This window comes from Cynocephalus volans, chromosome 17, assembly GCF_027409185.1.
Source record: "Cynocephalus volans isolate mCynVol1 chromosome 17, mCynVol1.pri, whole genome shotgun sequence".
NCBI lineage: Eukaryota > Metazoa > Chordata > Mammalia > Dermoptera > Cynocephalidae > Cynocephalus > Cynocephalus volans.
Genome location: NC_084476.1, coordinates 40,686,174 through 40,704,325, shown reverse-complemented (window position 1 = coordinate 40,704,325; position 18,152 = coordinate 40,686,174). Strand labels below are relative to the sequence as shown.

The following is an 18,152-nucleotide window of genomic DNA, read 5'->3' as shown; positions in this document are numbered from 1 at the left end:
CCCACCTTTGGTGTACATCTCCTGTATAATCCATCCCCTCCTGTCTAAGCAGGACTGGGAATATGATGGATTTCATTCTCAGGTTAGGTTAAATCTTAAGACAAATGGGGAGAGATTTTCAGATTAATTAAGATCCCAAGCCAGAGTCAGATGATCAAAGGGAGGTTATCTTGTGTGGGCGTGACAGAGAATGCTCTCAAAAGAGGAACTGAGCCCTTTCTGAAGGGAGATTCTCCTGCCAACCCCTTAGACCAAGCTACTGCATTATGAGAAGGCATATGAAGGGGCCATGTGGCAGGGACTTGAGGTCTACCAACAACCAGTCATGAAAACACAGCTCCAGCCAGAGGGCCCAGCAGCTAACTAATACACACTAGGACTCCTTATCCATGGAAATTGTGAGAAAATAGATTTGTCTTTTAAGAAAATAAATTTGTAGTAATTTGTTACACAAAATTGAAAGTGAACACAATGTAGGGGCCGGCCCGTGGTTCACTTGGGAGAGTGTGGTGCTGATAACACCAAGGCCAATGGTTCAGATCCCTCTATAGGGATGGCCAGTTAGCTCACTTGGGAGAGCATGGTGCTGACAATGCCAAGTCAAGGGTTAGGATCCCCTTACCAGTCATCTTTAAAAAAAAAAAAAGAAAAGAAAAAGAAAATGAACACAATGTATATGTATATAACTGGAATAAAAATTATTTTACCATACTCAAGGAAAGTTTCTTCTCTAGAACTTGGGCTATACTAATATGATTATAAAAGATACAAATTAAGAAATTTTTATTTAAGCAGTACAGCAGTTTTTAAAACCTCAATCTGGTAATAGCTAATTTCATGCCGGAAACTGAGCTGGTTCTGGCTCTCCAATCTTTACACACTGCATGTCAAGTTTCACCGACTTGCTTAAAGCCACACACTTCAGAAGTACCAAAACCACAATTTGAACACAAGTCTGTCAGACTCTAAAGTTCATACTCTAAAGTTAAACCACCTGAAGCTTAAAAAACTCTAAAAATAACATTCTTCTTTATAATCTAATTTGATTAGTAACTATCAACTATTTCACAGGCCTATTTGAAGCTATTTTAAGTATTTAAAAATGATAACTGTTTCCTCGTAAATTGTTTTAGACATAACTTTTCATTAATTCTCTTTCAGTTAAAATTACTGAGGTTATACTGTACCTGAAAATTAATACAATTCTATTTTTCTCTAGCCTGGCAACTGTAATCATTACAAATATTTGGTAACTTCAGCCTCCTCCCACGATGCAACCCGTATTTGAAAAATCCTAAGGAAACATCCCTGACACAGGATTAAATCTGCAACTCCCAGAACTTCTCACTTTTAAAGTTTATTTACATATAACTGTATAACTAATTCGTCCAGCATAACTGAGAAAAATAACTTCACAAGACCAAAGTTTACAGAAAACTGTTTAACCTTTTAAGCACCACTTTACTGTTTTAGGACATCTTTTGTTTAATGTGGCCTTTCCCTATTTTGGTAACCATAATATAACCAACAGTTCAACCCTTTTCTTGGATAGTGTAGTAATTATTATCAGTTATGTGCTAAAAATAACATAGGACTTTGGACCAGACACTGTCCCAGAGCTTGTTTCTTCTAAAATTCCTTCTGTTGACAGCTTCCTTCTTTATTAATTTACATTTTCTCATAAAGGTGAGGTAGGCCAATATTAAATAACGTATTTTCTACAAAATAAGTTGCTCAAAGGCCCAGTCTTCTCCAAAATTGCCACCTTACTCTCCAGAAAAAAATTGTTTACAATTACTAATAGCATACTGACTGGTCAAAAGCACTCAAATCACAACCTAATACAAAAAGGGAATGCAGTAGATGTGGAGAGTCAGGTGCTTATTGTTACCTCTAGCAAGTCCCTACTCCTCTAGGTCCAAGTCTTAGCACCGGTAAGAAGTCAAATCCAAATGATCTAAAAATCTAAATATTCTCACTGCTTCCATGATGGCAAATGTTAATCTCTTGAAAAGTAATTAGGTAGATTTTATTAACAGTTTAAACAACATACATATTCTTTGAATCAGTAAACTTTAATCTGATAAATTCTCAGGTTATACTCCAAAATATGGGAAAAGCTACATGAACAAATAAGTTCACAACAGCACAATAATAAATAATTTAAAGAACTAAAAATAACCTAAATGTTTACCAAATAAGTACTTGCTAAGTAAAATTATGGCATATTTCCTTGGTGGGTTATTATACAGCCATTAAAAAGTAGGAACAAAAACCACATGCTACCAAGAGAGGAAACAAAATTGTTTAAATGTTTTGATCAAAATTGGGGTTAAATATACATGGGACCTCATAAATTTGAGGTAAAAGTTATTTTAGAATATTAGGAAGAAAAACGAAAAACATCTGTAAATACTAAAGGGTAGCCAAATCAGAGGTGATTTGAGCATATCCTCAGGAAAACACGTATAAGCTTCACAACATGTGTTCAGCACATTACTGACATCTAGAAGAGTGCATAGCACATAGCAGGCACTCAACTATTCGTTGAAAGAATAATCTTCCAAATTACAATCAAGTGATATAACAGTCTGCCTTTCTGGTTTATTTAACAAGTTTCTTATGAATCTGATTAGCAATAAGACAGGCTAAAAGCTTTGGTCAGGGAAGGGGAGAGATCTCATTCACTCACCTGGGGATCACCACTCAATGGAGTCAGTGGTTTACCCACTAAATCCAGCCCATCCTATTGAGGTGGGATAAATCACTGAGGTACTGATGTGTGCTGCACTCCTTGCTAGGAATTTTTTTTCCCATTTCTAGGTTCATTTCTGAGGGAACTTTGCTAGTATGGAGTAGGGAAGAGGACCTTGGTAGCAAGAACATGACTTGTGCCCCTTGGAGCCATGCAAAGAGTAGGCACGAATGGGCACAGGAATCTTTTTGAGATGATAGAAATGTCCTAAAATTGGATTATGGTGATGGCTACACAACACTGTAAAGTTAACAATCAAATTGAATCAGTGAATCTTATGGTATGTAAAATCTAATTCAATAAAGCTATTTTAAAAAAGAAGAGTTTGGATCAACTTTGTATATGCTGATAATAAAAAAACAAAAATAAAAAAATCAAGAACAGGGTCTTGGAAAGCTGAGGTCCAAACACTGGATAGGGGTGACCCTCAGAGACAAAGGTGGAAATTAAAGAAAAATAAGTCACGCATTTTTTATAAATTTTTCTTTCCTTCCCTTCTACAATACAGATTTGCCTGCACAAGAACTTTCCTACTTTCAAAGATGCTTAAAGTCATTTTACTTAGGCTGATAACCTCTAAGAATTACTTGGATTTGGAAACTATCTAGACCATAACCAGTCTAAATCAATAAAAAAATTATATATACACACACATATAATTACTTCCATAAAAATGTGGGTTTCACAATAGTTGAAAAGATGACATTTGAGCACTTTGTGATTTTCTTACTAAAAACAATCATAATTCAGATATTTATGGCATGTCTACCATGTGGTGAATGCTTAGAATACAGTGGAAAAAAGAAACAGTCCTTGCCCTCAAAGATATTCAGTCTGGTGAGGAACAATTTACAGGAACTAAATGAGAATGATATGGCTCCAGAGCCTAGATAGAGGTAGAAGGGTAAGGTGTTTGGATCCTTAAGAAAGGAATATGAAAAGATGTAAAGAGTTGGGAAAAAATGAGACTGTACATGATCCCTCCTCTTCATCAGTTTACTCCAAATTTCTCTCCCATTAATTTATCGTACAAAGTTCAAGCATTTTCTTTATCTCCTCTAGGCAATGTCATACTAGGTCTTTAACATTACCTGATGAATGAACTAGACAGGAACTATACAGTCCAAATGCACGTTTACAATCTGCGCTCTCTAGTAGGACTGAGTAGAACAGAAGCTGAAACTGTTGTCTGATACACATACTTAATAGGGAAATAACCAGATACTATGCAACAATCAAGACTAATCAAGAACTACCTTTCCAGGAATATGAATTGCAAAATGGTGGTGGCCTAAACCAAACTAGGGCAGCACAAACATGGAGAAACAGACGGAATAAACTAGAAGTAGAAGACACAGATGATGAAGACCAATAATCTTTTCATAGTGATCCAGTATCGGGCCCAATCATTTCAGAGATTTTTATCTTAAGGATTTCTTGTCGATACTTCACACTCACAGCCTTAGAAAAAGTAAAAAATGAGCACAAATGGTAACAGTCTGGTAATGTAACACGAATTACGTAAAAGCTTCATCCAATGCTGTTGACAGAGAGAAACAGATATACCCTCTACATTATGATGCCAACACATTGTTATGTCTGACTATGCCATCCTATTTACCCTTTGTTAAAAATCAGGTTGCTAGGGGCCGACCAATGGCTCACTTGGGAGAGTGTGGTGCTGATAACACCAAGGCCACGGGTTCGGATCCCGATATAGGGATGGCCGGTTAGCTCACTTGGGAGAGCGTGGTGCTGACACCAAGTCAAGGGTTAAGATCCCCTTACCATCATCTTTTGGAGGGGGGAAAATCAGGTTGCTCTGGTAGAGAATATTCTCAATTCCTACCCAGATTGATACTTGCCAATTTAGATTAGCAATAAAAACGGGGTGGGTATATAAATACTAACAAGTATAAAAACACAAACTAGCAGAGGTGGAGGAACCCGAGATCATTTAGGTCCAACTTTTTCATGTCTTACAAATGATGACCTGAGGCCCACGTGGCCAGTCTGGGAGCAGAATTAATTCAACTATAGACTCTAAGACTTCCAATTCTCTTAGAAATGACTCGTTAAGAAAATTATAGAGATCCAACTTAAAACTGAACCCCTGTAATGAAAAGATGTAAGATTAGTAGGTTTTCAAAAGGTGAAATATATTTACCAGCATATTTGTAAGCCAGTAAGAACTGGAAAAAGAGGTATCTGGATCGGCACAATTCCCAGTTAAAATTTCAGTTAGAAATTTCATCTTTTGATTCCAAGTGTATCACTCATACACCTGCACCCGATCTGACACCTATGTGATCTTGTATTGTTACTTCTACAGAAGTTCTACTTCTTCCATTAGACAGTATTCCCCCCAAACAGGAAAAATTTTGATTTCAACTGTCCCTATAAAAACTGTGTGAATGGACTTTTTTTTAAAAGCCCATTACAGGGTTACTTACCATTTTAAGGAATTTATGGTAAATGTGTTTACCACAATAGTACTTGCCATCAAGGCCAAATAGGACACGGCAGGCTTGCAATTCAAAGGTAACCAACGATTGTGTATGAGCGTTGAATACATTTAGTTTTCATACGTTAAGTCCACACACTTAAGAAAACAGGAATGGCAATTCACGTGACGCAAACAACAATTACATATATTCACTTCTATTGAGGCAGGAGAACTAGAATACACAATTTTTACTGTATAAGGGCATACATCATCTTTGCAACACAAAGAAAAGCTCTCTCCCTTACAAACCGTACACAGAGAAACAAAACTTTCTTCTCTTTGGCCCTCAACCTTAAAAACTCCCGTTTCAAAAACCAACCTCTCTCATTCTTCAGCCCTGAAAAGAACAACTTCCATCCCGAGAACTAAACGCAGCCTATTCAGAAACCCGCAGAGTCAGAAAGACTCCAGAGAGGATCCTTCCCATAGGATTCCGCGTTCTCCTGGGTGACATCACTACACCTGCGCCTCGGCGAAAAGGGAGGGGGCCACCGAGGCCATCTCCCAGGCGGTGGCGGGTCCGCGGCTCCAGCTGACTACAGCCGCACCTCCTTGCCGCCGCCGCCGCGAGAACAAAGAGCGCCGGACGACTGGGCCAAACCTCGGCCCGCTCGCCGGGCGCAGCCCCGAAGGCTCCCAACGGCCCACGGCCCGGCCCGCTCTCTCGGGGAACCAACGGCCACAGCAGCCACTACCTGCGAGGGGAGGCTCCGCCCTGCGGGGCTGCTCCCGCGGCTGCTCGCTGGGCCGCCGCCTCCTATTGTGACCGCTCGCCCAGCCAGCGGCCAGCTCGCCAGCTCCGCCGTCCCCGGGCCTCCTCACTCCCGGAACCCGAACTCCGACTGAGGCGCTGTCACGGCGCTTCCTTCCTCCCGACACCATCACACGAGCCGCGCCAAAAGACGACGGCTGCACACCCAGAGCTAACAAGAGTGGGCTAACGCCTGGGAGGCTCCATCCTCTCCGCCCCCGCGCCCCAACCGCCAGGGCCTCGGGACCGTCCCGCACCACCTCACGAGGGGGCCCCGCCCCGCCGCACCCCCACCTCTGCACTCGCAGACCTAGCTCGCCGTGCGCCTGCGCACTGCGCTCCACTGCGCGCGCAGGCGACGACGCCCCTCGTCGCCAGGCCGCAAGATGCGCGAGCACGCGGCCCTCCCACTTCTCGGTTCTTGGTTACCACCACGCCCCTCGCCGGCACGAAAGGAGACCAGGGCACGCGACACCGCCGGAACGCTCCGCCCCTTTCTCCCTCGACAGGGCTCCGCGCGCCGAGCCCCCTTTGTTTCCACCTCGTGGGGGAAGGGGGTGGGGCGGAGCTGCGCGCGCCTCGGACTAGTTCCGGCAACAGAGCCCGCCGCGCAGAGCCACCGCGCAGCCTCGCCCCCTGCGTCCAGCAAGGCGGCCGCTTCGCCTCCTAGCGGCGGGCAGCGTTGCCGAATTCATACAAATCCCATCTCCCTAAATTATCGCTGCTGCTCTGTACCTTCCACCTCCAAAACTTAGCGATCAGTAACTAATCTCAGTTCTCACAATGCGTTCACGTGTCGTGAGAAGTAGAGATTTTTCATGTAGACGGAAGTGTCTTAATGGAGCAGGCAGGTTCGGAATCCGACTTGTCCGACTTTAAGGCTTCCTGAAACCAAACGGTTGTTTAGACCTTGCTGGGGATGGGAACTGAGATAAGGACGAAGTTAAAGCCGGCTTGACTCCTGTCCTGATTATCACGCTCAAGATCCAGGAGAGGAAGTAAGACCTTCCATAAAAGCACAATAAACGCAAAGAAATGATAGTTAAGTGATATTAGAATTAAGGATAGGGGCATTCAGAGGACATCATGGAAGAGGTGGGCTTTTTTAAGCAGATAGAAGTTAAGTGATTCCTACAAGGACGGAGACAACGTTATAGGGTGATAGAGCAAACTTATCAAAGACAGGGCGGCAGAAAACCCAGGTTTTAGTTCTTTCGCTATTATCTAAACCAGTCTCCCTCCTTCTCTGGGCCTCAGCTGCATCTGGTAGAAAATGGGTGAATCAGACTAATATGATGTTTCAGGATCCTCTGAACCTTGTACATTCTATTTATGAAAAACACTGCATGGTAGTTATTTGTGTACATTTGTCTCCCACAACAGACTGAGCTCAGGGAGTCTCTTAATGATTCATAACCAGAAGGCCCAAGCCTTAGGCCTGAAACACAGCGGCAGGTGCTTAGCAACTGCTGATTCGAAGTTCTAGCAATAACATCACAGGCTTTTATAATTCCAGTACAAAGGGAAGCTGAAATGAGATAACAGGCCCCTATGAACACAGCTCCCCCACCCCAGCCGCACACCCCCATTATGTAGCCCAGTTATCTGGCTGACTCTCCCCAAAGCCCTCTGCCAGTCTTCCAAAGCAGCCAGCCTGGAGATGATTACATCCAAGTTTTTTTCATTTAATGGTACAGAGTTAAAGTCCCAACCACACCTTTAGGTGCATCCAATGTAATCCATTTCTAACCTCTGGATCCCTCACAACACCCACTCTACTAGTGTGGATTCACTTTGCATTATAGATCTTCCAACAGAATCTCAACTAAAAAAATCTTCCTTATGTAATGCAGACCACTCTGAAACAGCTTCTCCATGTTTGGATATGGGTTATGGGACGAGAGGGGAAACAGAAGAACATTGAAAAAGGGGAGAGAAATTAACATTTGGGAGCTGTACCATCATAAAAGGCAGATTCCTCAAGTGCTGAAGCTCAGCACCAAAAATCTATTACAGTCCTCCAGGGTTCCTCACCCAAAAGTGTGAAGTGAATCCCCCTGGGCTTCAGCCAACCCTCTGTGAGGAAAACTCCTTGAGAACCTCTCATATGGTTGCTATCTTGGCTAACTGTTGTGCTCTGAGGACTCAACCTAGGAAGTGTGTCTAGATGTAAATAATGCTGGATTGTTTGAAATTTATACTCCAATTTCTTCTAATTGATTTCTTAAACAGAAAATCTGGAGCTATGCTAGAAAACACCCATTGAGCAAACAGGCTTTTAAGGTGGGCCACTTTTGACAACCCAATGTGGCAGGGGCTAAATTATACCAGAGCACTTGCTCAGTTGCAGTCCAGGTAAAATTTTATTTGATATCTGTCCACAAAGGTGGAAAGTCTTGTTGGAGAGCTGTCTAATAAAATTTTCTGCAATGATGGAAATGTTCTATATCTACACCGTCCAACAGGCAGGCACTAGCTAGCTACATGTGGCTACTAAGCACTTGAAATGTGGCTAGTACAACTAATGAATTGACCAGGATCGGTTTTAAAAGCCACATATGTCTAGGGGACTGTACAGCATTTATGTTAAAAAAAAATAAATAATGCTTGCGGCAAAAGCTTTTTGAGAATTCTGACTCCAAGGCTGCCCTTTACACTTGGTTTTCTTAACAATAGAGAAAATTGTGAATAACTACTAAAAACTGTTCTATTGATACCCAAGTCATTTGAGTTCCCCTCACTTCTAAAATAAAAATATGAGGGAACTTCAAAACGAATGTTTTGATTCACGGAAAGATTTGTATTATCTTTCAATTCTATTTTTCCACGAACTTTTTGAAGTACCCTCGTATATGAAACATTGCCTACCAAACAAGAAATACTGAAGTTCCTTCAAATGGGTCTGGTAGTTATTAAGATTGTTCACCCTGGTATCCTACCATTCTAACAACTGGATTAACAGCAAGCCATCACAGAACTTAGTCTAGGCATCCATCATTCTACAGAAACTGCACAGGATTTCAGAACTCACCACCAAGTGAACAAATTCAGCCTATTCTTCAATTCTACATTTCATTTACTTCTCACCTTCTCAAGGATGTGACTCTAGCTATTTTCCCTCTCCTTTTTGTGCTGTCATGTTTTTCCTCTCTGCACTGGATCCCTAATGGAACACACAAAAACTATTAATTTCACCCAACTTTATATCTTTAATTATAGTTAATGGTTTTGGATTTGTGTTTGTTGTTGCTGCTGTTATCCTGTTTAAGAAATCCTTCCCTACACTCGGGTCATAAAGATATTTTCCTATATTATTTTCTTAGAGCTTTTATTATTTTCCCTTTCCTATTTAGATCTACACAACACCTGGAATTTCTTTTTGGTTTTGGTGAGGTGGGAATCAAGTTTTTTATTTTTTCCATATAGACATCTATTTGGCACAACACCATGTATTGAAAAAACTATTTCCAATTGTTCCTTTGTTAAAAATGAAGTGTCCACATATGCTTGGGTTTGTTTCTCGGTTCAGTAACGTAGAGCTAGAGCTGGGGTCTGGAGCTCACAGACCCCTCGAGCCCGTTCACAAACTCTTCACACGCAGGTCTATGAACTAGGTAACTGGCAAAAAGGTCCTTGGAGCCTTGGCTGAAGTAGGAATACTCTTTATTCAGCACACACGATACTATGAGCCAAGCAGTCCACAGAGAAACTCAGACTGCTACCGGCAAAGTCCAAAGACAAACTGAAACTGAGCAGCTGCCAGCAGAGTAAACATGCTCTATTTTTAGACGCGAGCTGTCTGCTGGCCAGCCTGCTTCACAAACTGCAGAACACACAATAGCTACAAAACTAAAAAGATACATTGGCACACATGTGCACTAACTCCACCCACACATAGCTTGTTTACAAGAAATGTGCTGCTGCTCGACCCACCAGCCAGACCTGAGCCAAGGGAGCCTGACTAAATTATTACATTTTCTCCACAAGTAACCTGTTCCACTGTTCTCATCCTTGTGCTGATACCACACCATCGTAATTACTGTAGCTTTACCTCTTTTTATCTATTACTGCAAGTTGTCCCCTGCTCAAAGTATCCAGATTATCCTTGGCCTTTTGGATTTCCATAGGAATTTTAGAATCAGATTATTTCAAAAGAAAGAAGTGAAGAAAAAAAAGAGAAACAAAAGAACAAGCAAATTTGCTAGGCTTTTGACTGGGGCTGCATTGGATCTGGAGATAAATTAAGGAGTGTTGATATCTTTACAATATTGAATCTTTTAGTCTAGAAGCAAGATGCATCCTATTTACCTGAGTCTTTAATTTTTTTCAATAATGCTTCACGGCTTGCACATTTTAGTTCTTGGGCTTATTCTAGGTTTTTTTATATAACTCAATTATTAACTCTAATAGTTTATCTCAATTTTCTGAGTTTTCTATACACACAATTCTGTTTAAATCCTATTTGGCAGAAAATAATGCCAGAGACTGTTGAACTTCTTTCTTTCCGGCACACATTCATCTTTTTCTTGTACTGCACCTCTAGTAGAGTGCTAAACAGACATGGTGAGAGCAGATATCTTTGTCTTTATTCCAGACTCTCAACTGGGAATCTTTCAACATTTAAGTATGATGTTTACAATAATTTTTTTGTAGATCTCTTTAGCAAATTAAGGGAGTTCTATTTCTAATTTAAGAGTTTATCATAAATGGATGTTGTTTAATTTTCTCTAAATTTTCTATGAGATAATCATGATTTTTCTGTTGATGTACGAATTAGATTGATTGGGTTTTGGATGTTAAAGCAATATTACATTCCTAATAAACCCATTTTGGTCTTATTGTATGCCATTTTTATATTGGCTGATTTGGCTTGTTAATATTTTGTTTAAGATTTTTTTACATTTGTGTTCTTGAGTGAGATTAGCTGTAATTTCCCATTTTGGTAATGTCCTTGTCAAGTTTTGTTACAAAGATTTATGCTAGCCTCAGAAAATGAATCAAGGAGTTCTTTTTTTCTATTTAGAAGTGTTTCTGTAAGATTAGTTATTAGGTCTTCTTTAAATGTTTGGGAGAATTCACTGGTTAGCAAACTGAACTTGAAATTAAATTTCTTTAGATTTCCTGTCTTTTCTTTATTTCTAACTAAGGAAAAACAACTGTGATCTTAGGACAAATATAAGGAAGATATTATTCTAAAATTCACAATCTGCTTCTGGAAAACTCCCTCCCAATCTTGTAAATTTGAAGGATATTGCTGCTGAAAATACATTTTCAAGCACACTGCATAAACAACAATCATAAATTTTACTTAAGTGCTAGTTAATAGTCTGTCAGATGGTAAAATATAAAACTTGTTTTTGTGATCAATTTAGCATTTCTAGGAATATCTAAATAATAGTAATCTGAAAGATCTTTTTACAAAAAAGGTGACTATGAGGGTATAGGCTATCTTTCTTGTCCCTGTGCACCCTTCTATTATAACACTTTACAGTATTTATTAAAAGTCTGTTTCCCTCTATGAAACTGTAAACTCCTCGAGGGCAGGTCCCATTTCTGCTTTGTTTTGTATATCACTGATGCCCATGTTCGGGGCGGTGTGTGTGTGTGTGTGTGTGTGTGTGTGTGTGTGTGTGTGTGTGTGTGTGTGTGTGTGTGTGTGTGTGTGTGTGTGTGTGTGTGTGTGTGTGTGTGTGTGTGTGTGTGTGCGGGTGTGTGTGTGCGGGTGTGTGTGTGTGTGTGTGTGTGTGTGTGTGTGTGTGTGTGTGTGTGTGTGTGTGTGTGTGATGCTGAGTGGTAGAGAATGCACAACAATGGAAAGAGGGCCATCTCCTATTTTAAGACGTTGAAAGGCATGATTGAAGAGCTGTAGATAAAGAATCACTTATCTAAATCCTGAAGAACCATTTAAATGGAAGGAAAATGCCAATGTAGTTATTGGGTAGAGATAGCCTTCCTGCCTGAAGTCCCTGACCTTTACTAATAAGAGGGCAGTTCCCCACTGGTTAACACTATCAGGAATAAGGCTGTTCTGCCATCACACCCACTGCCAAGTGTCCTGACTGTAACTTCACTGCAACAATCCCAACCACTATTGCTGAGTTAGTAGTGGCCTCTCCTGTATGTTCTAACATAGCATTAATCACTCTGCCTTGCTGCTTTATATCTACTTGACTCCTTGAAGCCAAGGACTAAGTCTCACTGAATCTGGCCAGGGGTCTAGCACATGCCATGCGCTCAATAAATTGTTCAATTAAAGATATGTAAATATTTCACAGCAGTGGTAATTCCATTTTTCTCAATAGGTAAGTTCACAAGGAGAAATGGGGCATAAAAACAGAGGAAAGTGGGCAGTTTAAAAAGGAGGCAAAAAATAAATTTCAAAGCTCTGTTCATTATCCTCCCTAAAAGTTTCCTTCCCTCCACCAAATCAGCTAAAAGGACCTAAAAAGATGAAGCTGCACTGAGGGGAAAGGTGTATTGGTTAAGCAGTATTCAGGCTATGCAGTATCTACAAGCATACCTAGATTTGATCTACTGCAAAACAGCATAAGCAGTTTCACCAATTGTTAAACCTAAATTAGCAGCACCTGCCAGCTACAGCTACTAAAGACCAGAAGGGAGCAGCAAGGCCCACCCAAATCCAAGTCCACTGAAAACCTCCCCAAATACGTAGAAGGTTATCCTACTTTGGTGTGGGAGAGTAATTACATGGATGTCCCCACATTGCAGGTGAGAGATGACAGGGACAGAACCATGGCAGTTGGGATGACAGGGAAAGCTGCTGATGGCAGTGAAGGTGTGAAGGGGCTAAATAGCAGATCCAGGGTGAAAAGCCATCAGCCAGGAAGGAGTTCAGGAGGAAAGAATAAATGAACCTGAGTGCCTAGAATAAGCCAAGACAGAAAGAGATAAAGACCTACACTAAACCAGAAGCAGAGAGTAAAGGGTGTAAATAAAGCATTCACTGCATATCACGGCATATTTAATCTCTGGAGCAGAGAAAAGGGACAGGAGCTGACCCTGAGGCAATAAGGCCTCCTCCGTATAGCTGTCCTTAACCAAAGCAGAGCTCTTGCTCATTTTTTTCTGGTGAATAGAGAGCATCTTGGGAGCAACTTTAGTTGCTATGACTCTCATTGTAATATTGATCTAGCAGCTGAATCTCAGGGGAAATCGTATTCTGATACTACAGTTTTATCAAATCCACTGGACAGCCAGAAGCACTTAGAAAAAAGTTAACTATATACAGATCTAGGTTCTTTTCAACAAAGCCTATTATTTCATTATCAGGGATGAACGATCTCTTATTTTTAAAATCCTGTATACATTTAGGTAGTTTTCAGTGTTTTGCTATTACAAAGATATAATGAATATTCTTGTACATACATATAGTTTGGCATGCATTTGAAAACATATCCATAAAAGTAAATTTCTAGCAGTGGAATTGCTGGTTCAAAGGGTATGTGCTTTAAAAAAACCCAAAAAACTTTAAGATTTATTGCTAAATTGCCTCCTAAAAGTCTGCACCAATTTTTACCCCAACCAAAATAAATGACAGCAGTTTGGAGTCGACTCTAGAGTGGAAAACAGCAATGTTTAAGGGAACTCCCTACAGAAAGATAGGCTGACCCAATGGACAGCAATAGGCCAATTTTGGGGAAAAGAGACTGAAACCAAACTTGGGCCACTATACTTTGAGAGCAGCCATATTTAAGTTTAAGAGAGCATTAAGTTCTCTTTGTTATAATGCCATTCTGTCAAATCCCTGAGCCTTTACTATGGTCTTAGTAAATGTAATAGCCTTAGGAACTGGGCCCAAATATGAGCCAAACTGACACCAGTAAGAACAGCAACAGTTTAGGAAAGCTGGTGACCAAAAGGCCCTCACTCAAAGGATTGGCTAGAAGAGCAAGCAACCATCATAATAGATACTTAGGGAATCCCAGAAATACCTGGGTAGGAAAGCCAAAGAAAACTGATCAGCTGCAGTTAAGAGGAACGAGGGCTCAAATCATTAAGAATTGGACATTAATGGAAAATGTAACCCAAAAAGCAACTGAAATAGGGACTTACATGGGTTATACTTACATAAGTGCTTCAAGAAAATAAATGATGGTATAAGCACTGATTAAGAAAGAGAAGCATAAACAACTAGCTCCTTCACTTTGGAGAGGACAATGAAAAAGCAATTGCTGTAAAGGGACATGGGTATGAGAGACAGTCTTGGAAAGTTTGAGATGCAAGAAACATTAGAATATTCTCTTAACAGACCAGACCATATGAACATCATGAACAATTTCCACTATGTTTGATGAGGGACAGACTTTCCTCTAGGGAGTCCTGGTGGATCTCATCTACCTAGATAGTCAGTCACTTGCTCACGATGACACACCCTGCTATAGAATTCTAACATCTTGCATTCATGAAACGTGACCGACTCACTGAAACTGCCAATGTCCTTACAAGTAGTTTTGACACATGACAGACTTTTAGGATACTGCCTAACATGAATGGTTTTGCACAGACATTTGTGATACAAGGCACATCTCCACAAACCCTGCACCCTTCTGTCCATGCCACATTCTGCAGGCCTTTCCATAGTTTTTCTAAGGAAAAGAAGGAAATGTGTTACCGAGCAGAATTCTAATTTGCACCACAAAGCAGAAATCAAAACCTTAAATAAAAACCTTTAAAGCAGTACAATTCTCTGTAGAGTAAATATAAAATTTAAGTTCCCATAGGGAGTTTATTTATCTCCCCACTGCTTGCTTGTTCCTGTCATAACAGTGTTTTATAAATAAAAACATACTTAGCAGGCAATGACATTTTAAAGGCCAACAAAAGAACGTCAAATAACAATCTCAAAATAGAAATCTATCATTTCATGGTATTTCTAATCACCTCAGATCTATTTCACAATAAAGCAAGGTGAAAATCTATTTAAAAACACACTAGGTCACATAATACAATATACCAAATAAATTCCAGGTAGATCAGAAAGGATAATCTAAAATTAACAAAACATTAACAAAATACAGGTAAATATCTGAATGGAGACATTTTCTAAACATAAAGGCAGTAAAACACATTTCAAAGGAATATACCAATAGATTTGTTCCCCAAATAATTTTAAATCTCAGCATGGGAAAAAAATTCATTAAAAATTTAAAGACAACCTGAAAAACTCTTTGCCAATATGATGGATGATTAATGTCCACATATGAAGTGACAGGAGAATAGGAATATCACCAAAGAAGAGAAACATATGCACAAAAAGACATACCCCCCCAAAAGGAGTACAAATGACTATTAAACAAATGAACATAATGAACATATAAAAAGCTATCAAAACCTCAGTACTTATCAAAGAAATAAACATTGAAACAATTAGACACCATTTCTCAATCATATTCACCAAGTGAATGACACTATGGACAATATTCAATGATGTCAAAAGGAAGTAAGACAAGCATTCTAATATGGTATGGGTGGAAGCAAAAACTGATGCATATGAATATGTGAACAAATATATAAAAAGAGATAATGACTAAAAAATGTCCATACCCTTAAACTCAGTAATTCTACAGCAATAATATAGGCTAAAAAAATAGCCTATCCAAAACTTATTACAAAGCTACAGTAATCAAACAGTGTGGTACTGGCATAAATACAGACATAAACCAATAGACTAGAATAGAGAGATCAGAAATAAACCCTTGAGTATACAAGGGGTCCTCAAAAAGTTCATGGAAATATACATATTATATTTTAATTCTATTTTCCCATGAACTTTTAAAAGTACCTTTGTATATACATGGGTCAAATAATTTTCCACAAGGGTGCTAAGACCATTCAATGGGGAAAGGACAATCTTTTCAGCAGCTGCAAAAACTGAAGATCCACATGCAAAAGAATGAAATTGGACCCTTACCTTATACCATACACAAAAATTAACTCAAAATGGATCAAACACCTAAACATACAAGCTAAAATTATAAAACTCTTAGGAAAAAAACATAGGGGAAAAGCTTTATGGCATTGGATTTGGCAATGATTTCTTGGATATGACACCAAAAGCATACACAACAATAGAAAAAACACAAAATTGGATCACAACAAAAGTACACTTTTTTGTGCATCAAAGGACACAATCAACAGAGTAAAAAGGGTGAAAATATATGTAAATCATGTCTAATAAGAGGTTAATATCCAGAATGCATAAAGAACTCCTACAATTGAACAGAAAAAAAAAAAAAAAAAAAAAATCAACCTGATTTAAAAATGGCAAAGGACTCAAATAGACATTTCTCCAAAGATATACAAATAGCCAACAAGCACATGAAAAGATGCTCAACATCATTCATTAATAATTAGGGAAATGCAAATTAAAACTGTAATAAGAGGGCCGGCCTGTGGCTCACTTGGTAGAGTGTGGTGCTGATAACGCCAAGGCCAATGGTTTGGATCCCTATATAGGGATGGCTGGTTAGCTCACTTGGGAGAGTGTGGTGCTAAAAACACCAAGTCAAGGGTTAAGATCCCCTTACCAGTTATCTTTAAAAAAAAACAAAAAAACAAACAAACAATGAGATAGCATCTAACACCCATTAGGATGGCTACCATAAAAAAGAAAAAAAAACACAAAATAACAAGTGTTGGCAAGGATGTAGAGAAACTGAAATCCTTATGCACTGTTGGTGGGAATGTAAAATGACATAGCCGCTAAGAAAAACAGTATGGCAAATCCTCCAAAAATTAAAAATAAAATTATCATATGATCCAGCAATTCTACTTCTGGATATACAACCAAAAGAATTACAAGCCAGATCTTGAAGAGATGTTTGTACAGCCATGTTCCTAGCTGCATTATTCACAACCGTCAAAAGGTGGAAACAACTCCCACTTGTCCATCAATGGAAGAATGGATAAACAAAATGGTACAAACAATGGAATATTATTCAGCCTTTAAAAAAAAAAAGAAAAGAAAATTCTAGCATATGCTACAATATGGATGAACCCTGAGGACATCATGCTAAGTGAAATAAGTCAGTCACAAAGACAGAAAGTAGAATAGTGGTTACCCAGGGCTGAGGGAAGAGAGGAATGGAGATTCGCTTAATGAGACTTTCAGTTTTGCAAGATCAAAAGAGCTCTGAGATTGCACACAATGTGACTGTACTTAACACTACTGAACTGTACACTTAACAATGCTTAAAAATGGTAAATTGTATGTTATGTGCATTTTACAACAATTAAAAAAAAAATCTTATCACACCAGGAAAAGGGATCTTTGAAAAATATAAATCAGATCATGCCACTTCTTTGCTTAAAACTCTCTAATGACTTTTCATAATAGGCAGAATAAAATCTAAACTTGTTTCTATGGTTCACAAAGATCTACATAATTTGGCCCATGCCTAACTCTCCCACCTAATCTCATATCACTCTCACCCTCATCCACTTTGCTTGGGCACATCAGCCTTCTTTCTGTTTCCCCAGTCTTTCCAGCCTTAGGACTGGCTATATCCTCTCCCCGGAATGTTCTCCCCATAGCCCTGATTTTCACATGACTTGTTCCTTCTTATCATTCAGACCTTAGCCTAAGGGTCATCTTCTTGAAGATGTTCCCCAACACCTAATCTAGAGCAGCCAACTGCCCAATTATTAGTATCCGATTATTTATTGATTTACATATTCAGTTTATTTTCTGCCCCTTCCAAAAAAAAAAAGCACCGAAGAATAAGCACCTTCCTTGTCAGTCTCTTCCCCACTGTATCTTGGTGACTCAACAATGCCTGGCACATAGTAAATATCTAATGAATAAATAAATGCATAATAGTTTTTTTTAAATGATGTAAAGCTCCCAATTAAAAGACTGATGAAATAAATTACTGTGTATTCTTATGATGGAACATTAAGCAGTCATTTTAACTGAAGTTTTATGCATATATAGTGTGCAGGCTGTATTTTTTCAGATGGCCATAACTAGTTCTCACAGCCTACATTCCCTTCTTATAATATTACACTGACGTTCCTCTCCAGTGGTCAGATCAACATTCCCTCCCTTGAATTTGGGCAGGCCTATGACTATGTTAGAAATGATGCTTCGTGACACTTCTGAAACTAGGTCATAAAAGGCC

At 39.4% G+C, this 18,152-nt stretch overlaps 1 protein-coding gene across 4 annotated transcripts in view; it reads right to left on the bottom strand.

The window, feature by feature from the left end:
• Window positions 1-18,152, bottom strand: part of RNF38 (ring finger protein 38) — a 150,168-nt gene that overhangs the window by 53,549 nt on the left and 78,467 nt on the right. For 2 of the 4 annotated variants that reach the window (XM_063082297.1, XM_063082298.1), the window contains exon 1: window positions 5,957-6,078. The exons of the other annotated variants lie outside the window; for them this stretch is intronic. The gene's annotated coding sequence lies outside the window, so the exon portion shown is untranslated. Of the gene's footprint in view, window positions 1-5,956; window positions 6,079-18,152 lie in introns of those variants that run through there. 4 annotated transcript variants of the gene reach the window in all.